The sequence below is a fragment of the Pezoporus occidentalis genome, unplaced genomic scaffold (assembly GCF_034315485.1).
Source record: "Pezoporus occidentalis ecotype Australia unplaced genomic scaffold, CSIRO_AGI_Poc_V1 ctg206, whole genome shotgun sequence".
Lineage (NCBI taxonomy): Eukaryota > Metazoa > Chordata > Aves > Psittaciformes > Psittacidae > Pezoporus > Pezoporus occidentalis.
Window position 1 is genome coordinate 129,420 of NW_026913921.1, and position 17,054 is coordinate 146,473.

A 17,054-nucleotide genomic window follows, 5' to 3' on the forward strand; every position below is an offset into this window, starting at 1 on the left:
TTGAAAAAGTTCAAGGTGTACTCTTACTTACTGCATGTATAAAATGTACAAAGGAAAATCAAGTTAAAGTCAATTTAACATGATTTACACAGAGACTGAAGACACAAAAGAGTAAGGGAGACCCTTCTGATGAGTCATGAGGTTCAGAGTAGACCTCCTTCTTTTCTAAACTCCTGGTGGATCTAGGTACATCTAGGTCCAGTACTAGTCTCAGACTTGGACAATGGTTTATGTCAAAGAGATTAACTACATGGATTTTATTCATATTAATTTAGCATGCTATCAGGAACTTACCAAGGATCTGTTGCAAATAGATTACCCAAATGCCTTGGATAAGAAAGGATCTCTCAGTCTCAGGCAAGGAATCTCAAAACTTGGGAAGCATCCTAGCTCAAGGGGAGATCACCATCATGCAGCCACACTGCCTAGCAGAGAGAGCTCAAAGTAGACTCAGTCTGTCATATTTATGGGATAATGTGATTGGCCCATAGTCATATATGATGGAAAGCTCTACATGATACTCCTTATTCCTTCATTAGGGACTCCAGTGATAGGACAAGGGGTAAGAGGTTCAAATTTAAACAGGGGAAGTTCAGGTTAGATACAAGGAAGAAGTTATTTACTGTGAGGGTGGTGAGGCACTAGAACAGGTTGCCCAAAGAAGTGGTAAATGTATCTGGCAGTGTGGAAGGCCAGATTGGGCGGATTCTTGGGTGACATGGTTTAGGGTGTGGTGTCCCTGCCCATGGAAGGGGAGCTGGAACTAGACTATCTTCCAAGGTCCTTTCCAACCCTAACTATTCTGTGATTCTATGATTACAAGTGCATATATGAAACTTCACAGATGTCTTCATCTCTAATGACTAGGTGACCCTGCTGCTTTACTTACAATGGTGACTTGTAAAACTTTTCTCCATTGCTACATGAAGCATCTCACCACAGCAAGCCATCCCCTTTGTATTGTGTAAGTTCTGTTTATTTTGTCATCTAATATAGCTTTAGCAGCTAGATTTCAAAGTTTAAGGGTACGTACAGCATTATGCAGCCCACTGTAGTCTGCTTTGCTGCTTTCTGACTTTCCTAGGGGATTCATCAGTTTAGTAGCAGAATTCCAGTCTGTCTGCTCAGTTAATACTTGTTCTTCATGTTGTGGTGTTACCAGTTTTGGTTTCCTTACTCCTCTGAGCTGCTGATTTGTATATAGTTGACAATTTATTTACGTGTTCCTTGTGTTTTTTTATATAGTGTTATGGCTCAAATCTGGAGGAATTTGTACACAAACAGAATTAGTTAACATCCAATCTGAATCTAATAATTAGAGATGAATGAGTACACAAGTACCCATGCTCACCTCAGGCTTTCTGAACCAGCAGAATAATTAACCAAGCACCTCAGGCATGCTTGCCTTAAGAAGAGATCTCCAGAAACATAATGCTACAGTTCTGTGAGCATCAAGGCTGTTTTCCTTAGCTGAAAAATATATGAATATATTCCCTCTTCACTTTGATTGACTCTTGGTTTCTATCTAATTGCTTCTTTTTCTCTTAGATCTTGATCATTTGAATCATACTTTACAGAGAAAAAAGATAGAAGATCAGAGGGTGAGAAGATATGAAATAGATTTCTCGGCTGACCCATTGTCATGTATAAAGATGAACATAAAATTTGAGGCCTCTGGAGGTTTGTGATAGAAATGCTGGGATAGTGATGAGACAAACAGTTATGAGTTTTAACTGTTTCATGAATAAACACAGTCTTCAGTCAGCAAAGCACCTTTTGCAGGCACTATATTGGCTGAAGAAACCAAATAACTTACTTAGGAATTGCTCTTTATCATGCATTCTGCCATTATATCACGATAGAAAAAAAAGAAATATGAAAAATAAATAAATAAATAAAGATTTACTGTATTGCATTTATGGAGTATCACAGCATTACTGAATTATTAGTATTCTAATTCTAAGCAGTTGAGTAGTCTGAGTGTAATCACCCCAGAAAGGAGATGATTTAGGGGAATATGGTGGGGTAGTTTCTAAAAAATTAGTAGTATGAGAGGATGCTAGGAAATGACTGCTCACTGTCTTTTCCAGTATTTTCCTATGAGAAATTACAAAACAAACTTAAGATGTCTCTTTGTGTAACAGCCTGCAGATGCAAAGCAAACACTTTTTACCATGAGAGTAGTCAAACACTGGAACAGAGAGCCCATAGAGGTTGTGGAGTCTCCATTCTTACAGATATTCAAAACCCACCTAGACACATTTCTAAGAAACCTACCTTAGATGACTCTTCTTTAAGTAGGGAGGTTGGACTACACAATCTTCAGATGTCCCTTCCCATCTCATCCTTTCTGTAAGCCTGTGGAAATTCTTGTTCATTTAGTTTCAAGCACAATCTACTTACTGGGGTTTCCATCTTCTTGGTTTTATGACTTAATATAACACTTTTCAACTTCTCACAGTCAATGGTAGAAGGTGCAGCATGTTTGTGTGCATAAGAGGAGAAAGATTTGCCAGATTATGAAAATTCATGACTTAAAGATTAGTATGTTACCATGATTTCACACTTCATAACCGTGTATGTAGAAAAAGTAGATCAGACACATTGTGAAGCTTGAACAGCCACAGGTGCACAATATCTTTTCCTTCGCAGTGTGAAGGAAACCCTGCTTTCATATTGCAGTTATCCTATCTAGGACTATCTTATCTTCAGGAGCTGTTATCTCAGTCAAGTCAATGAACCCTTTGTTGAAACAATTTTCTGAAGTTGCCTACTCATATCTATTGTAGGCAACTTCAGAATGTAGGACATTTATTTATTGGATTTCTTAATGCAGATATATATTTATAATGTTCACATGTCGTCATTAAGGTGAGACAAACAGCAAGTATAAATTTCAAGTAAGACCTCACTTTTCAAGCTTGTGAGAACATACATTAGAATTGTCTCACTTGAAAAAAACTCCACGTTAGGCCAATGTTACTGTGAAATTTCTCTCAGAATTAGTTTGGGTGGAGTTCCTTTAAATTGGGTTCAATTTAGTCATCTAAATCCACTAGTAAATATTAATTCTTAGATTTGCCTTTATGGTGACTGGGCTAGATATGGTCTAGAGAGGAAAAAAAATAATTGAGGAGATTCAGGTATAACTTTGAAATCTCTTCAAGCTCATATTTATGGAATTCCTGTCCTCACTCTTAGTAGACCACACATTCTGTCTTATTTTTCACAATTAAAACAAATGTTAACAGCAGTGTGACAGACGGTTCTGAAGCTGGTAGCCTCAGGAGAATTTGGAACTGTTCAGAAGCTGTCCAGTTATCCTCAGAAACCTTCCTCTGTGTACCTGTTCAAAACCTGACATTTCTAAGCTGAAGGCTGCTACCCAAGGAGTGTAAAATGTTTGTAACACTTGGCTTAAAGCTTCTTTGACAGCTGATTCTCTGTCTTTCAAAGGGGGGCTGGGGATGGACTATTCATTAGGGACTGTAGTGACAGGACAAGGAGTAATGGGTTAAAACTTAAACAGGGGAAGTTTAGATTGGATATAAGGAGGAAATTCTTTACTGTAAGGGTGGTGAGGCACTGGAATGGGCTGCCTAGGGAGGTTGTGAATGCTCCATCCCTGGCGGTGTTCAAGGTTGGACAAAACCTTGAGTGGCATGGTTTAGTGTGAGGTGTCCCTGCCCATGGCAGGCGTTTGGAACAGGATGATCTTAAGGTCCTTTCCAACCCTATCTATTCTATGATTCTATGACATGGTTCCATTGACCACTATTGAAGATGATACCTGAAATTGTACAGACAAGTGATAGCTAATGAAGTAATAAAGAGATACAAAAAATGCCACTATTGCACTTGCAGTTGTATGTGAAGCTGATATTCACTGTGATAAATCAGCTTTTAAACAGTCTTAGTTTTTAATTGTCTTTGAGGTTATTAGTAATGTAATATTTAATTATTTAATAAATTAAAAATTTAGTAAATAAATGTAAAAATAAACTAAGATTTTAAAAGCAATTAATAGCCTATGAACTGCTTAAAACCATTCATTTTGGTTTTACTTAAATATTAAAGAAAGTGAAGACTTATCACTACATAATAATAAAAAGAGCAGTTATTAATACTAAGCAAGTGGCATAGATGCACACTACAACCTGTGTTGTCTATGAGCTTTCTGTGCTATATACATCAATCATCTCTCATCACTGTTATAGAATATAGTCAGATCATTCATTCAGAGAGGGTAAACAAGTCTATTTTGTCTCTTCCATATTGTACAGTGCTTCCAAACTGTTTTCATCAACACATAGTTCTTGCAGGTCATTATATAAAGTTAATGCTGCCATGCTCCCCAGTACTGCACCAGTCATCCAGACTGAGTTTGAATGGGTTTACTCCAGTCTGCAGCTGGTTGCTTGTAATTTCAAATATTCTGACTTAAAACCACACTATGGTCAAACCCAGGCTTTTCTTGCAGTTGTGCTCCTTATTCTGATACTGGACACATACAGAGAAAGGAGAACGACAACACAACACCAGAAATTTGATATCAGGTAATTACACCCTGCAATGTGTACACAAGGTTTGCCGGTTTTTCCAGTAACCATAGAATCAGTAAACTCACAGACAGCTATTCATAGAACCACTGAAAAATATAATTTAAAAAATTCTATTAAATAGCATTATTTGGGGATAATTTCTTTAAAGTAAGTGAAGGAAAATGTAGGTCATCCTGTATTAAGAAATCATTATTTTGAAGTTCTAATCCCTCTCTAGCACTACTCTCAACATAAATTTATCTTGGACTTTATGAGCAGTATGATATTGTTTTAAATGACGAATGAATAATGAGAAATGGTCTTGATCACCAAGAAAATCATTTCAGCAAAACATATCAATTACTATAAGAAATTATTTCAGCTTTCTATGATATTACCACGCTGATGGTTTCATTGCACTTGTAAGTCACCTTCTCTATAATGACTGAGCCTAACAGATTATAATAACAGCATCATGCATTCACTCAATATGGGTATAATATAGTGAAAGGGTATTCATTAATTTCAACACTTCCCTCAGAAACATAGTAGAGTTTCTCATGAAAGTATAAGAAAAAAGCTTTTATAATTTTCTGTTCTAGATGACCAGGGCACTTGGTCAGGCACTTTGGCACTTTTGGCCAGGAGACTAGAATAAGCGGTAGAAGGCTCAGCTGATTTGGATCTTTTACTTTAGGGAAGATGTAACTGATAATAGAAGATGCAAAAGGAGGGTTATGTGTTTTAGGCAAGTGTGTCTATTTGACTATGGCTCTGCAACACAGGACAATGACAAAGCAAGGATATTGACTGCCCGGCATAACAATGAAAATAATATTGAGAGTGACCTGTATATCTTGTTTTCCTTGCTATGAGTTCATCCCAGGGAAGAGCAAGACTGTTTTGAAAACACAAGGGATTTTAAAGGAAAGGACAAATGGCTCCTATCTAGTTGATATACACAATACCCATCTTGGTGGCATCTTTGCAGATTACTATGAAGATGATTATGTGTGTGAGAGTGAGAGGGGCTTGTGTGTATGTATGCATTTGGAACAGCCAAATTATTTAAGTGTTTCTTCTTCATTTCTGATTTAAGTAAGAATTGAGGCTTCTTTGAGATGCAACTTCCAGTTAATTTTAGAATTCAGTTGATCAAGCACCTTCTAACTTCAAGCAAAACAATCACTATAGCATAGAGATGCTATCAATCATAGCAACATTTGCATGCTTATTTAGCTAGCTTGTAATTAAAAGCAGCTAAAAATATCATGCATGAATGGCAAGTTTCTACTTTTTTTATTTAGCTCATCTCCTTCAGAGAGAAAACACAAGTCCCATCAATCACACAGTTGGTAACTGAAGTCATTATCTCTAAAATTAAGGCAATTATATACAAATGAATATTAATGAATCTTCTAGTAAAAATCCAGGTCAATTTCCAAGAATTTTAATAAAAATATAGAGAAATCCTCTTTTCCATTAAATTTTTTGTCAATCAGTACCAGAAAGGACACACCTTTCGTATTAAGCAAACATCATGTATTGAGGTTTTAATGAAATTAATGACAGTATTTTTCCAGCATGATGCAAAGCGATGTGTTCATTAACATTATTCTCACAAATAAGTTACACAATGTTATACTAACTTAACTTTGAAATTGTCATTTCCAGTTGCCATTAGCTCTATTATAAGGAGAAAAAGGATTGTCAGTCTATTGCGCATAACCAGATGAGGGAAACAAGACTGCATTGTTTCCAGGTATAAAAAAATTGTACTATCTGAACTCTTACAGATTGATGTCTATGTCCCCACAGGAAAGACCATCAGACAGTTTGTTCTGTCCTGTCTAACTCAAATCACGTTTACTTACAACCAAGCTAAAGGTATGGGAAAAAGAAATGCCCAGAGAAGCTTTCTTTGAACTGTACTTCACCCCATGTCTTTGGAGATTACCTCAATAGCTTTAGGGTAGGTTGTGGCAACTTAACTGCACACAGACACACAGCACAGTAGTAAATGCAACTGCATCTCTGAATTATTTAAGGAGATAAAGGGTAGGGCATTTCAGGCAGCTATGATCAGACTCAGGCCAATGGCTTTAGGAAAATTTCCCCATTGCAGATGTCAGCCGTTCATTCTGAAAGTACTGAAAAGAAATTTTAATTTTCTTGTATTTATCTTTTTTCCTTAACTGAAAGCCATACTGGTGATAGCAATAATTAAAAATGGAAGGAGTGAATCACCAGTCACTGAAATTCAACCACCACTCAGGTGAATGTTCAAAAAAAGAAGGAAAAAGTATGTTTTTTATATATATCCTTTACAGCACATTTATTCTTTTGCTTAACTACACGGGCAGATGCAGTCATTGTTACACAGATGTAGAGTTGAATAAGCAAGATGAGGCTCAAATTCTTTATAAGTATAGGGGGAAATTAGGTAGGCAGAATGTAATCACTCAAGCTGGTGTTTGGTTAAATACAGGAGTGAATAAAGTAATCATTTAGCTGGTAAATCAACAGTCCTTCACTATTCTGAAATTACCTTATACTCAGCAATAAACAGGAGTATATTGCAGGGAAACAAGAATGGTGTACCTAAAGAGAACTCATGTTTCACATATCTTCAAATTAGCAAAAGCATCAAAAAAAAAAACAAACAACAGTCTACCTTCATTTTGAAGTGTACAAAATAGAGACAGATTTGAGAGTTAATGTGTTTGTTGTTGTTTTTTTTTTTCCCATGCTGGTTAAAGTACAAGAATTATCCATCTTGAGTCTAACATTACCATGTCTAAAACTATTTCAATTAATTGAATAAAATCCATGGACTGGGGAAAAAAAAAATAACTCTAAGTTTCTAAAGTCCCAAGAAGAATTGCAAGTGTCCCCTATGCGTTTATACTCTGTGACAACACTAGCTGGGCAAATGCTTTCTTTCATTTAACCCAATAGCAAAATAAATTATAGATAGATGTTTTGTTTTATAATAATTGATCATCTTATTCAGTGAAAGAAGTGCTTTTCAGAAATAACAACTGTTCACGGTCACAAGTGTTCCCAGCTTATATTCTCCTCCCGCCCACCCCCTCCACCCCCCCCAGTGGAAATAAAACTTTGTCTTTAAGACAAGATGTACTTATAAGTATTACATATGACTCAGTCCTGCTGAGGAGCACTTTCAAGCAAATAATTAAAACAGATAAAAAAATTACAGGGATAGGTAAGCAACAGTGGGAGGAAACAATAATTTCAGAGTAAGTCTGAGGTTCTCATTACACAAGTATTTATTTTGGCATCAGTGTTTTCTTATGCATGCCCTAAGCCTCACTGATTATCACTGTCTCATCTCACTCCCTCAGACAAACCACTGAAATCACTGTTTGGTGTCACACTGTGAACAGCATCAGAGAAGCTAATTCATGTTAAAAAACTCACAGTTTTATATTGTTGGCTTTTGGGGTATTCTGGTGCTTAGAGAAATATCTATAAATATATGTCATGTTTAAACTTGCTATTGGATTTCTGTACCGCTTTATACCATAGCAAGCAGGATGTTAAATGTTCGTGTTTCAATTAAGTGGTTTAATGGTCACGTCAGATCAGGGTAAATGAAATATGGTTATGAAAATATTTGCAGTCCTTTGACAGTTTCCTCAGATCCAAAATTTTCTTCCAATCCCAATTCAGACTGAAAAAGTCCCAAAAGTTTCAGCAAATCTCAATTAACTCTACAGAATTATTATTATTGATAGTATATGCATTTCATTCTGACAATATATGTATTTAATTTTAGCTTTTAAAAATTCTAAACCTATTGTACTAGTAAGTAAAACTCAAAAATAAAACAGAAAAGCCTTCTACTTCAAAATCTTAGCAGGAAAAAGGTAAGGCAACTCCAAAATGAATGCTTTGAAATTTTATTTTTTTTTTTTTTAAGAGGAACATTGTTAAAACTGACATTTACCTGTAAATTATTTTAGTTTTGATATGCTATATTTCCACCCATTTCCTATGTTCTGTGACTGATGGTCAAATCTAATGAAGTAGTTGGCTTCTGGCTAGTAGGACCCCAAAACAAGGCTTCACTTGTCAAAGAGCCTTGTGTTTAATGTGGGCAAAGGTCAGGGACAAAGAGAATTACTGGTTACCATTTGACATGTGGTTACTTGTAACTCTTTGATAATTTCCTTGTGTTTGTTCTCCTGGTGATCAGCTTATATTTCCATAACAGCAGTATTGGTAATGACTATTGGGAGTGACATCCTGAACTACTGGATTCAGGCTCCGTTAATGGCTACATAGTATTATCCTTTCAGAAATTCTTTTGCTTAATCTTAAAATTTTTTGTTCTGCTACTATGTTTTTAGAAATATTTTTTTCTGATTCTGAGCCTGCATTTGTTCATATACAGTTTGCATCCGTTTTACTTAAATATTTCTTTCTCCTAGGTGTTTCCTCCCTTCTGCATTTTTTGAAACAAAGCACAACTTTTCTCAGACTTCATGCCAATAAACTAGTCACATTCTTTTATTTCTTCTCACAATGGAAACACTACACTCCCTTTAAAGTCCTATTGGACTATCAGTGCACAGTTCCAGGTCTATTTAATCTTTCCTGTGCACACACTGCTAAATCTTTACAGGTATGGTCTCAGCAGTGCCTTATGCAGTCACACTACTGTTTGAAATACTTCCTCAGATGTAACCTAGGAGATCATTTGATCTTTCCAAGGATACATGACCTTAATGACCTTCAATCACTGCATCCTCCCAAGAGTCTTTCTTCTCCTCTCACACTTCTAATAGATGAGGGCCCAAACAGTAGCAGGGATTACTTTTCTTTTAGATACCCAAAAGTCATTGAACTTCATCATTTTGCTCTCCTTCTGTTTCTACTACTGCATTTGTCATAGCTTCATGCTCCTTTTAAATGGTATTTTGAACATCCAGTGCACCTCTTCTGCATTGTCTCTTGACTCTCTGACGATTATACCTATTATTAAAGGTCTTCTTCTTTTGTGTCAAATTCAAAAATGCAACTAATGGTACTAATTAAAAAACAAAAATCGTTTGACCATTTTTGTGATTATCATTAGAGTACTTTATGGTAATTTAATCTTTCTCTCTAATCCCCAAACCTAGATATGGTATTACAATGGCAAGTTTGCCAGTGCTCTACATGGAAGCAAGATCCCCATTGTTCTACTGGAGATTTGTCTTGATACTAGTCCTTTGCTTCTGTTCTCCCTTTCAGCCCCCCACCTCTGGCTTTTGTTCCTTCAGTAATGATGGAAGAGATGCTATAACACGACAAAATTACTGCATGAACCACTTCTTGGGAGTCCATGATAGCGCTGTTCCACAATATTATTTCCCAGCTATCACAGAAGAGGAAGATATAGATGTCTATATGAAATCTTTCTGTACTTTCATTTAGTTGCAGTGCTCTCCTCTCTGGTTGCGTTTCAGTGGTAGGCACAGAGCTCCCTCTGCACGTTTTGTCAATCAGATAAAACATTTTTGGATCCTGCTAGATGCTGCCAGATGAAAGGTACTAGACAAACGTAAGTCATTATCATTAACTGCCACAGCTCTCAACTACAGCTAAGAACCAAGAAACTAAGCCAAGCTGCTAGGGACCATCTTAGTACTGATAAAAGAAAATAGTTGACATTTGCTGCTGGCAGTTTTACTTAGAGAGATGTGTCTGCTAGTCTGAGAAAGATACCATCAGCTGTGTGAAGTCTGAGAGATCTCAGAGGAAGCAGAAACAAGAAAGGCCTATAAAGGACGGAGGTATTTTTTTTCTTTGTGCTTACAAAGCAAGAGGACTTCTGAAACACTATAACAACTAATGGGACTTACTGGCAGACCCTGGTAAAGGAACTGCAGGAAAATTTGATTTTCCCTGTTATGAGTCATGACCTTGAATGTTACAGCTTCTGCATGAGTAACAACATAGATGTAAATAGAAGTGCTTCAGATGCAATGCTGGCATTGAATTCAGCACAGAAAGTGGCAGATATGGAAATGCTTGAGAAAAGATCTAATTTGTCCATGTTACATCTCTTCTGAAAACACTGGACCTGAGCCACAGTTGTTTAAATTCTTTAAAATATTCATCAGCCATAGCATGATATACAACAACAAAAATTGTTAATGTGTTCCAGTTGTAGAGGAGAAAATACATAAGTAGAGAAACATTTGGGAAGAGAAGAAAACTACATATTTGCTCTAGACTTGCGTAACAAAGCTGCTTACTCATGTTCTCTGTTTTGCTGATGTTACATTAAATTACTTGTGAGACCTCACTTGGAGTATTGTGTGCAGTTCTGGTGTCCTCAACATAAAAAGGACTTGGAACTGTTGGAACAAGTCCAGAGAAGGGCCACGAGGATGATCAGGGAACTAGAGCACCTCCCATATGAAGATAGGCTGAGAAAGTTGGGGCTATTCAGCCTGGAGAAGAGAAGGCTGTGTGGAGACCTCATGGCAGCCTTCCAGTATCTGAAGGGGGGCTATAGGGATGCTGGGGAGGGACTCTTCATTAGAGACTGTAGTGACAGGACAAGGGGTAACAGGTTAAAACTTCAACAGGGGAAGTTTAGGTTGGATATAAGAAGGAAATTCTTTCCTTTTAGGGTGGCAAGGCACTGGAATAGGTTGCCCAGGGAGGTTGTGAATGCTCCATCCCTGGCAGTGTTCAAGACCAGGTTGGATGAGGCCTTGGGTGACATGATTTAGTGTAAGGTGTCCCTGCCCACGGCAGGGGGGGTGGAACTAGATGATCTTAAGGTCCTTTCCAACCCTAACGATTCTATGTTTCTATGATTCTACGATTCTACCCATAATTTTAATTGTTGGAGGAATTCCCATCATTTTACTTCAAAGCTCTCAGGAAAGGCTTTCTGCTGCAATTCCTGCAAAAGTATCTGGGTTTCAGGACAGTTCCAAAGCAAAACAAGGAGCCGAGTTCTTGAGATGGGTTTCTTTTGAATTCTACCTATACTTAGAAATCACCCTGTACCACAGCTTTTTTTCTGAGTTGTGTTGTTCTGTCTTATGCAAGCTGTAATTCTGCATTCCCCACAGCAGTCCCTGAAGTCTTCTGGATTAAAAATGCCTTTCAGACATTCTTCCAGTTGAATGCCAAAGATACTGTAGTTATTGAAGAAAGGAGGAGGAGGATTTAGCCTCAGTCATGCTTTTAAATATTGCTTGTTCCAAAAGTATTAAAGTAACCACTTGCTGGTACAACAGCACTTTTTTTTTTTTTTCTTTTGGGCTGTTTATGTCTGTTCAGAACAAAGCTTTGTTTCCCTAGACAAGTGTAGTAAATGACCTTCTGGAGAGTCATGTCTACAATTTCCTTATAAAAATCCTCTGATGCAATATTAGATTAGGTCTTACCTGGACTAGTTCTTCTCAGTCTAGATTCCCATCTTTAGGATAAATAAAATGGACTGAACTGCAACCTAAGAGATCAATAGTTAGGTCAGATACTCATCATTTTGTGTTATCAACAGACTTGCTGATGGTACGTGCTGCCCCATCATGACCCTTGGTGAAGCCATGATGACTACTCCTGAAGAATTTGTGTGCCTGGAAATGGTTCCCAGGATTAGCTGCTCCATCACCTTCCCAGGTATTGAGGGGAGGGTGACCAGCCTGTATTTCACTGAGTACTCCTTTTTGCTCTTCTTGAAGATAGGAGTGGCATTTACTTTCCTGCAGTCATTGGACACTTCCCCCAGTTGCCATGGTTGATCAATGATTATTGAGAGTTGCCTTTCAATGACATCTGCCAGCTCCCTTAGCACCAGTGGGTACATCCTATCATGGCTCCATTTGCTTAAGTATTCCCTGACCTAATCCTTCCCCACTGAGTGTTTATTTTGCTTGCTCCAGTCATTCACTGGGACCTGTGAATTCTTGAAGGCTAGTTGTGTTAGTAAAGACTAAAGCAAAGATGGCATTGAGTATCTCAGTGTTACCATGTCCTGTGTAATCAGGTCCCCCACCTCATTGAGCAATGGCCCTCATTTTGCCTAGTCTTCCTTTTGTGACCTACTTACTTAATGAAGCCCTTCTTGTCTTTGACATCCCATGCCAGATTCAATTCTCTGTGGGCTTTAGCTTTCCTAACTTCATCCCTGGATGCTCAGACAATGTTGACATATTCCTCCTGGGTTACCCATTCTTGCTTCCACCCTCTGTATGTTGTGTTTTACAATGCAGATGAGTAAAAACAAATGTAATGGCTTTCAGGATTTAAAAAAAAAAAAAAAAGGAAAAAAAAGAAATGCAAATTACGGCATGTTTGAAATACTAAAAATATAGAGCTCCCATCTCATTTTCAATAAAAATGTGCAATTAAAGACAATGGGAAGAATTTTGATACCTCATGATTGATTCCTCAACCCCTGTTAAAAATCCATATTTTCTGTAAAAAAGCTGCACATGTAACTCTCATGAAATGAGCTATGTATGGGGACAGATGGAACTACTGCCTATTGCTTTGAAGAAATAGAACACTAAACCACTATCTCATTACAACACCTTTGCAATGACCTGGGAGTTTGTTCAAGAACAAAACGGATATTTAGGTTCACTGTGCTTTAAAAATCATATCTTAAAAATCTCTTAATGAAAGACAGTCTGTGACCTTTTAGCTCTTTCAGTGTTATTGTGAGAATGACTCTTTCTTTTCATTGTAATAATTATGTTAGCAACTTCTACTTTTTCTTTTTTTTTTTTTAATTGACAGTAAGTATGATTAGGAATACAATAGCACCACCTGAGGCACAGTTGCTGCCTAGATGGCTTGTCAGTTCACAAATACAGGGTCAAATTCAGCCTTACTGTGAGTGAGCATACTTTAGTTATCTGTTATTTATTATAAGTTAAGTTCTGACAATATGCTTTATACTAATAAGAAAGGAAAAAAACAACAAACCAGTCCCACAAAGGATTCACATGCCAAGAAGCTATTTTTGCAATTCTAATTTATGTTGTTTAAACTTTAAACCAAATTAATTTAATGCTTTCAAAATTAAAGGTGAAGAAGGCTAAAAGTCTGTTCTTACATTCATATATAGGTATCTCAGTAGAAAAAAAACCTGACTTTCAAATGCATTGAAGACCCACAGTGATTTTCTGAAATCAGTAGATGTGTTAAGTGCCACTGTATTGCCAAAATAGCTAGTAATCAAGAGACTCATCACAGGTGTAGGTTTGACGCTGAGTTGTCTAACCAAGAGCGTAGCACCAAAGTATTAAATCAGAGTACAAATGCAGTGTAGCTAAGAATTTCAGATTCATTACACTTGTAATATCAGAGTGTAAAAACACCACTCTGTGTTTTGGGTTCAGCATGCTAAGCTTAGCTAAAGAACTGAGTACACAATGCAAAAATGGACAGAACTGCTGAGGTCAAATGAGAGATCAGCCTGTTTTGGCACCTGTACTTTCTGTCTTAAATGAGCATCCTGTTGTTTTCTAAGCTACCTCTTGGGCATAGATTTTGGTACTTAATAGGGACATACAGAACAAGCATGGTATGCCAAGACCTGAAGGCTTGTCTAACCCAATAAAGATTTTTGACCATTCATGTCAAAATGCATGTAAAATGCTATATATAATTTATCATATATAATATATATAATATTATTATATATATTATATAATATATATAATATAATAAAAACAAAATAGAAAAATGCATGTAAAAAGCAATAATATAAGATCCCTCCTAATTCCCATTTTAGAGACAAGAAAAAGAAACTAGTGCCTGTGAAATTCCTTGTGAAAATCAATGATGGAATACATTGTAGACCTAACAATGTACACTGCAATTAAGCATTTGCATTAGAATTTAAATTGGTGTGCAATTTATTGTCACTAGTGTTATTGGTAAATAGGCATTAAGCAATGATTAATTTGCACATTTTTTTTCAGATTTCAAGCATTAATAAAGCAACATTAGTTCTGTTTGGTTTGTAGGATATTTTTAACTCTGTTTGCTGTTATCTTTTAGATTCTTCTTTATTATTCATCCACCAAATGTTATGTCAAGTTAAACTGAACCATATTCTTAAACAAACACATGCTACCAATTCACTAAATAAGAGAGGAATGACTAGCTTTCAAAAAGCAGATCCACTGTAATTTTATTTCCTATGAGAAGCACAGAACCACGATAACTGAAACATTATTGAAGATATCACAGGCAATTCTCCAGTTAAAACATTAGTCCAATGAAGCATTTTTAATTGAATGCTCTCTTACAGATTCATTAATCTGATTTTTATTTTTTACACCAGTGAAAAACCAAGCAAATTATGACAAAGTCATTATTTTTTCTTGTCTGCATATTATCCTGCTAGATCACTTGCTGTTGGCAATGGTCATAAGATGAATGCAGTCAAAATCTTTCCTTTGTCTGCTCATTCTGCTATAAGAGAAAAACAATTCCTGACAAATTTTTTGTCCTCATTAAATTTTAAATTATTGTAAACACTTATCAGAGAAGAAAACATCCCCTACATCTCTGCTGAGAATTTAGAAGTCATGGTGAAGTTCTGATCAAGTTCACAGTACTATTTCCTTTCCTTCTTTCTTAAGAAATCACGGAATTGGCCAACCCAGCCTTTTTAAACAAACTTTTTAATAGTAAATAGAAAATTGTGAAAGAAAAATCTTTCTTATGCTGATAAGACATACTTATACATGAAGATAAATGAGACAGGTTATATATGAAGATATTTAGGAGACAGCCTAGATTAAATGGAGATACAACACAGTACTTACAAGTGTCATATCTGTGACCACAATATTTATTTTGTGTTCTCATCTGTAGCCTCATTCTCATTTCTGTTAAATCACAGTAGCAGAAGAATTTGCAATGCAACTGATATTTGTGATAGTAATATCTTAAGTACTCAGCAGAACACAGAACATCACTGCAGTCTGTATAAATCTATGGCGCACCTATATCTTGCATAACATGTACTGTTCTGGTACACTTACCTGAAATAAGACATAATAGAATAAAAAATGAAGAGAAGTGAGAGAAAGAGGATCAGAAATATGTAACAGCTTTCATAAAAGGAGACAGTTAATAGACTAGAACTCAGTTTGCTAGCAATATGAGCAAGACATTAATCACAGTGATGTGCTGCATAACAATAGGAACAATTATTCACTGTTTAGCACAACAGAAGAACTAAGGACGACCCAATGTATTATTAGGCAGAGAGTTTAAAGCAAACAAAAAAACAAAGTGCTTTTCACACAGTTGTCGTAGTTTAATCACAGCCAGCAACCCAGAACCACGGAGCCACTAGCTCACTCCCCCTCACCTTGCTTCCTCAGCTCCCGGAGGGATGGAAAAGAGAATCAGAAGAATGTAACTCCCACGGGCTGAGATAAGAACAGTCCAGTAACTAAGGTATAACACAAACCACTGCTGCTGCTGATACAGGGTTAACCAATGTACAGGGGGGTTGTACAAGGGAGTTAGAGGAATTCGCTTGCTTAAACAAAAGTATTGTCTGTACCTATCATGCCTACTAAGCAGAACAAAGGCACTAACCATTGATAAGAAAAAGCAGACACCTGGTTCTATTGACAAGGAAAAGCAGAGGCCTGATTCTACTGATAAGCAGCTATTGATAAGGAAAAGCAGACCCCTGAAGGGGGAGAAGCAGATGGTTTATGGCTGGGACAATGACCAAACCTTAAGGCCATATGTGAAGACTAAAAGGTGAAAAGTTCAAGAAGAGGAAGACTCATTTACTTCATCTTGAAGACCCCTACCCACAGGAGGAAGACTCAGTTACTTCATCTTGAGACCCCTGCCCATGACCAGAGGGGGCACTGCGCAGGCGCAAAGGACCTTCTAACTCATTATAATACGAAGCGGGGATAGGACATGAATATGTATAAGCCTATTGTGCAACCTTATGAATATATATAACTTTAGAGAATAAATGTAGAGGGAAACAACACTGAGGCACGCATGACTTTGAGGAATTATCCCCGTGTGTCTCAGTGCTGAATAAAAAGCATACCTACTTTACAACTTTAACGAGTTGTGGAGTGAATCCGTGCATCACTGCCACCAATAATAATAATGATAAGGGAAATAACAAGGGAAGAGAATACAGCCACTCACCAACGGCAGACCAATACCCAGCCTGACCCAAGAAGTGATCTAGCCCTTCCGGGTAACCACCCCCAGTTTATATACTGGGCATGATGTGCTGTGGTGTGGAATACCTGTTTGGCTAGTTTGGGTTAGATGTCCTGTCTCTGCTTTCTCACGGCTTCCCCTCATCCCTGGCAGAGCATGAGACTCAGAAAGTCCTTGGTCAGAGTAAACATTACTGCAATGCTGTAAACATACAGCAAATAAAAACATCGGTGTTATCAGCGCTGCTCCCAGGCTGAAAGTCAAAAACACAGCACTGCACCAGCTACTAGGAACGAGAAAAATTACTGGTGCTGT

General features: G+C 37.0%; 1 long non-coding RNA gene across 1 annotated transcript; it reads right to left on the bottom strand.

Annotated features, from left to right (window-relative positions):
* Positions 1 to 330: 330 nt before the first annotated feature.
* Positions 331 to 12,031, bottom strand: LOC134163748 (uncharacterized). Its single transcript, XR_009964829.1, has 3 exons — positions 11,957 to 12,031; positions 2,278 to 2,358; positions 331 to 425 (listed from the first exon to the last, which is right to left on the bottom strand). It is a non-coding gene; the product is annotated as an uncharacterized LOC134163748 (long non-coding RNA).
* Between the last annotated feature and the right edge of the window lie 5,023 nt (positions 12,032 to 17,054).